The 6,169-nt window shown below is 38.6% G+C and overlaps 1 pseudogene; it reads right to left on the bottom strand.

Annotated features, from left to right (window-relative positions):
* Positions 1-4,169: 4,169 nt before the first annotated feature.
* Positions 4,170-4,710, bottom strand: LOC102758599 (annotated as a pseudogene).
* Positions 4,711-6,169: the final 1,459 nt, after the last annotated feature.

Genomic DNA, 6,169 nt, shown 5'->3' with positions numbered 1-6,169 from the left:
CAAAGATTCATATTTTTGATATTTACTTTATATATTTAAATACCATTTAACAAAGAAAAATCAACCAAAAAAATGAGTTCGCGTGTCACCTCTGGCACATGTGTCATAGGTTCGCCATCACTGTTCTAGCTTCTGGGTGCCTTTAATTTTATTTTTCTATGGAGTCTAAGATTTGGTTATTGGAGTACCATAAGTACTTAAGTAAGTCTCTGAACACATCAAAGGAAATACTTGGCCTGATCCCTGGCCTGCTTTCACTCTCTCAGCCTCGGGGGCAAGGAGGACTTTATCCACCCACTCAATGTCCTTGTTCTCATGGGCCCCACAGAGATCAGCCACACACATAGCTAAGGTTGATCTTCTATGAGGGCTCCACACATAAGAGAGGTCCATGGTTTCCCCAGGACATGACAGTTCTGATCCTCCCTGCGGTTCCCTCTGGTACTGACCTTTAGAATCTCATTTACCAATAGAGGCACCAAAAAACATATTCCTGTGACCCATCATAACTCCTGCAGAACCAAAGCCTCCCTTGCAGCCAGCTTCCTCCCAGGCCCATGGTTCATCTGAGAAAGGCAGACTGGAAATAGGATTGAAAGGAAAGGAGATATCCTCTTCCCAAATACCCGCTTTTCTTTATGGTTTTAAATATTTTATCTTTTTATTTTTTTTTACAACTCTATAAGGCAGGGGTCCTCAAACTACGGCCCACCGGCCACATGCAAATACAAATATTGTATTTGTTTTCTTTTTGTTTTTTTACTTCAAAATAAGATATGTGCAGTGTGCATAGGAATTCGTTCATAGTTTTTTTTAAAAAACTATAGTCCGGACCTCCAACGGTCTGAGGGACAGTGAACTGGCCCCCTGTTTAAAAAGTTTGAGGACCCCTGCTTTAAGGTATAAGTTCAAACTCCAAAATTATAGGTTCAATGTTATTTCCGCTTTGGAAAAAAACTGCAGTACACAGAGAAAAACAAAACATAGATCAGCTCTGCTTAGGTGTGCATACTTCCTTCCCAGCACAATCATACTCAGGCTCCAAGGCCTACATCCAAGGCCCGTTGTATCCTTGAATATTTTTGAGAACACAATGTCTACAAGGAGAAAAACCTGAGATGCGGATGAGTGGAGAATAAAACAGCTCTCATAGTCTGGGGTTGTGGGCTCAGTACTAACAAGATAGTCCAGTCCTGCTAATAGAGCCTAACACATCGTCAGTTACCTTTCCTGGGCAGCTCCTACCTGGCATGGCTGGCAGCACAAGTGGAGGCACAGGGGCCACTCACGAGTTAGATGAGAATCAAGAGCCTGGATATCCCCGTTTAAAATAGCAAAAATTGCAAGATCTTCAGAGCTCCCTTTACCTTTAACACACTATGATTTCATGTCACCAACTTCAAGGTGGATACGTCTATATTGATGAATCATGATGTTAAAATAAAATTTTTTCCATACACAAGAATAATATGAGAGATATATTGCATTGATAGAAAGCTTGCTTGCTTGGGAAATGGGAACCTTTTGTATGATGTATTATACATACATTTCCTAGATTTTAACTATCCTTGCTATGCCTTATTTATGAGCCATAAAGCCGTAGTCTACCAGTGAAGGATGAAACATAGAGAAGTCCAGTGTGGTATTTACACTCTTAAAATCAGATGCCACTTTGTCATCATAATGGGGCACACTGTGATCAGAGAGAGAAGTGAGACTGAAGAATTACAGAAAGCTGTCAGTGGCTGGCAGAAAATCAGAATCAGATGAACTTTAATAAAAATTAAAAATCTCGAGAGATGATGCTGATTCACTGAAAGAAACCAGTGTGCTACCTGTTTGACCGGAAAGAAGGAGGAGGGGAGTGGAAAACGGGAGAAGGAGAGAGAAAGGAATTGGAAGAAGAGGAGGAGAAAGTGGATGAGAAAGAAAAAAACTTCTGGTCATGGACATAGAATTCACATTTACAACTATCTCTGCAGCTCCAGGTGTTCTTTCATGCAGATTAGTCCTAAATCAAAGATAAAATAGATTCTCTGCTGCTGTCCTACCTTCTTACAGATGTCAAGGTACCAACAGAGAGTGATTTTTTAATAGAGAAAAAATATTAAAATACACACACACACACACACACATATATATACACATATACATACATATACACATTGAATGTAAATTTGAAATAAAATATTAAAATACATGTACATATATATATATACACACACACACTAATTTAATGTATATTTGATAGAGGAAAAAAGAAGATTTCCATAACTGTGTCCCAAGCTGTCATCGCTATGAAATTACCATCATCCATGGGGTGATGGCAAAGGCAGAGACTGTCAAATTTCCCCATATCAGTCCTTTCTTTCAGATGTCAGCTTTGTAACCTAGAGCTTCCCCGTAACTGTAAATTGAGACATGTGTCAGTAGCACCCCAAACAAATGTGAAATATTTGCTTTTGAAGTGCCTCTTTCCATTTCAAGGGAAGAGCATAGAAGTCTTTTCTCTGTGTGTCTCACTGCTCCAGTGAGACATGGAAGAATCCCTTGTGGAAAAAACTAGCAACAGTGTCATTATTTATTTAGGAATAAGCACATTCATTTTCTTTTATGGGACTGATGCCAGCAGGGGTTAGCTCACAATGGGTAAGAAATAAGTTCTGAAGGTAGGAGGCAGAAAGCGCAGCAAGAGGTCGATTTAGGACCTTAAATATTTAAAGGTATATGGATTGAAAACACTACAAGGTGTTTGCAGCCCTAAATACATGTCTGTGGGAAGCAAGTGTGCCCAGGCATACTGATCTGTCTTTCTTTCCCCAAAGAGTCGTTTTTACCTGATCAGTGAAGTACATTCATATATTCATCCACTCAGCAAACATGACTTGGGAATCTACAACATAGAGGAACCAGAAGTATGATACACCAAACCAATTTTATCCTAGAGAATTCACACTCAGGGGAAGGACAAAGCCAACCACATAACAAGAATAACAACTGGCCCTAGCTGGTTTGGCTCAGTAGATAGAGCATCATCGATCTGTGGACTAAGGGGTCCCAGGTTCGATTCCAGTCACGGGCACATGCCCGGGTTGCCAGCTTGATCCCCAGTAAAGGGCGTGCAGGAGGCAGTCAACCGATGATTATCTCTCATCATTGATGTTTCTATCTCTCTCTCCGTCTTCCTTCTTCTCTGAAATCAATAAAAATATTAAAAAACAACAATAACTAATGTATGGTGAGTGCTTATAATGTCAGGCAAGTAGGTAGTATTGTTATCCCCATTTTAAAAATGAGGAAACTAGGACTAAGAGAAAGTAATTTTTCCCAAGTATGTAAATGTAGTAAGAAACTCACATACATACTTGAATCTTTCACCCCCACTTCTAACTACTATACTACACTACATTCGTGTAAATGATCTGTATCATCAGAAAACAATCAAGCATCATGTGAATTGAGAGAAAAGAGAAATTTGCAGCTAGAAGGATCAGAAAAGAATTCAAGGATTAAATCTAATCCAGTAAGTTTTGATAGTTCATTCCAGGTAAAGCAATGATATCTGCCTGTGGCCTTAAAAATATGCTACTGGTACAGGAATTCCTATCATTTTCTCTTAGGGATATGTATCAGAACCATCTATATTTTGTATGTTCATTAAGATATTGGGGGCTTATGGTTAATGTCCGTATCCTTGTAAAGCTTTCACTCCTATGGGAAGAGACCAAAAATAAACACTCAAACAAGTAAACATTTAATATTTTAGAACATTTAGAAAATTTTAAGTGCCATAAAGGAAAATAAAGACAGGTTAAAGCTAGAGAGAGAGAGAGAGAGAGAGAGAGAATATGAGAATGAATGAATATGTAGGAGGCTGCTAATTTATATCAGGTAGGTGGAAAAGGCCTCATTCATAAGGGACACTTGATCAGAGACCTGAAGGCAGCATGAACACACCTAGACATACTCTCCAGCAGCTAAGTCTAGGGATGGTTGCTCTAAGCTCCTTAAAGACAGGAAGCCTCAGACTATAGATATTTACAAGTGAGAAACTGCACATTTTCCATTAAAATAAAAATACCCCCATTTCTACAGTTTCTAGAGACTAAGTACATATGAGTCAGTCTCATCTGTATTTAGTATGTGGTTAGGAAAACCTCTAAGAATAATTTTTTTTTTTTAGTTCGTGTCTTTTATTAACCCAAATACAGTTATTTGTCTTCTGGTTTGTTGAAGCAATAGGTCAGACAACATTTGCCACAATAATGTCTGTCAAGATGGCTGGCCATAAAAACCCCAGCACCACATTCATCTGAAGGGCACTCCCAGCGAAGGCAACTGGTTGTGCCATTCTCATCCACTTTGTGGTATTTCAGGACAGCCAGCTTCACCGTCTTTCTCTTAGGCTTGTTCTTCTTGGGGGTGGTGTGAGACTCCTTCTTCCTCTTCTTAGCACCACCACAAAGTCTCAACACAAGATGAAGAGTGGACTCCTTTTGAATGCTGTAGTCAAAGTACGTCCATTCTTGTAAACATTATTTCCAGCAAAGATCAGTCTTTGCTGATCAGGGGGAATTCCTTTCTTAGCTTGAATCTTGGCCCTTACGTTTTCTATCGTATCCGAGGGTTCAACCTCGAGAGTGATGGTCTTCCCCATGAGGGTTTTCATGAAAATCTGCATCTGGGCGGGGACTCCATCGCAGATGGCGGATGGGAGAGGAAGCAAGAATAATTTTTATTTTTCTAAGTTTGGCCCCGGAACATCACCCCTTGCCTGTGAAACTAATGTTTCCAGATTCTTCTGAGATAAGCAAAACATGCGTCCTTCCAGTCTGATCTGAGTTCATGGCCTCCTTTACTTTAAGGATCCATTAAGTTCTGTCATTCTTAGTCAAAGCTGCACTCCACAAAGCTGACCCATCTCCAGCAGTGCTCAGGAGCCCGACCCAGTCCTTGAGGAGCAATAGAAAAGGTTCAAGGATATGGGATACACATTCACCAGACTGCTAATGCCACTTCCAACAACTCTCACCTGAGCCCAGAAAGCACAATGGGTCACTTCAAAAATCCAAGGGAAACAAGTTTATTCTCTCAAAACCTTTACAACCTAAATTTTAAAAGGTTGCAATGGCCATCTGTAACCTAAAGCTCTCATACTATACTTGATCTATTCAATAAGCACAAAAGCATCTAAAACAGATAAGACTCTATTTTAAGTTATTTAAAATAGTAGCTTACTTAATTCTTACAATAACTCTACAAGTATTACCACATAGCTGTTTTATAATGAGGAAACTGAGGCACGGAAATGCTACGTACTTACTGGAGCTCATAGAGCCAAAAATATCTGAACTGATATTTGAAGCACCCTGCCTCTTGATTAAGATTCTCTAATCTCAATCACTTCGTGACAGTATTCTGACCTTTTTATTCATTCTTTTGACACTAGTTGTTGTTGAAGATTGGAAAGCAGTGACGTTGGGAGAGAAAAATCAGAAGAGTAATAGAGAAACAGATTTTAAATTAAGTGTCCTTTTCCAGTTACAAAAATCATTTATTCATAGCAGAAATTTAAAATTATAGGAAAAATTAAATGTCACTATTCCAGATAATTACAATTAATATTTTGTTATTAATATTCCCTTTTTTCTGTGTATCTGCAAGCAAATGTGAGTTTCAGATAATTGGAATCTTACTGCCTTTGTTCATTTTATAATAAATCATTGGCATTTACATCACTGTTGGACATTCTTGTAAACATTATTTCCAGTGGCTGCATAGCTTCAATTCATAAGTATATACCAGAATTTATTCTAATGTTCAGTATTTAGATTGTACCTATATTTTTTTTATTGTAAGTACCATCACAATAAATGTTCGAGCCCATTTCTGATTATTTTTTCAAGTCTATTTCTAGGAATGAAACTATTGGGTTAAAGGATATAAGAGCTTTTAATGCTTTTGATAAACTTCTTAATAAACTGCCCTCCTGAAAGACTGTAGCAATTTTGAAGAGTAGGGTAATTATTTTTTCCTGCTTCAAGCTTCTGCTTTAAATGGGGTCACATCCCATCTAAGAAACCTCCCAAGACAGGTAGCCACAGGAAATATACTTCCACACAATTCTCGTTGCCACATCTCTCTAGACTGAGCCAAATTAACTGCTGTT

The sequence above is a fragment of the Myotis davidii genome, unplaced genomic scaffold (genome assembly GCF_000327345.1).
Source record: "Myotis davidii unplaced genomic scaffold, ASM32734v1 scaffold192, whole genome shotgun sequence".
In the NCBI taxonomy this organism is placed as follows: Eukaryota; Metazoa; Chordata; class Mammalia; order Chiroptera; family Vespertilionidae; genus Myotis; species Myotis davidii.
Note: the sequence above shows the minus strand (reverse complement) of the source record. Positions and strands in the feature narration are given on the sequence as shown.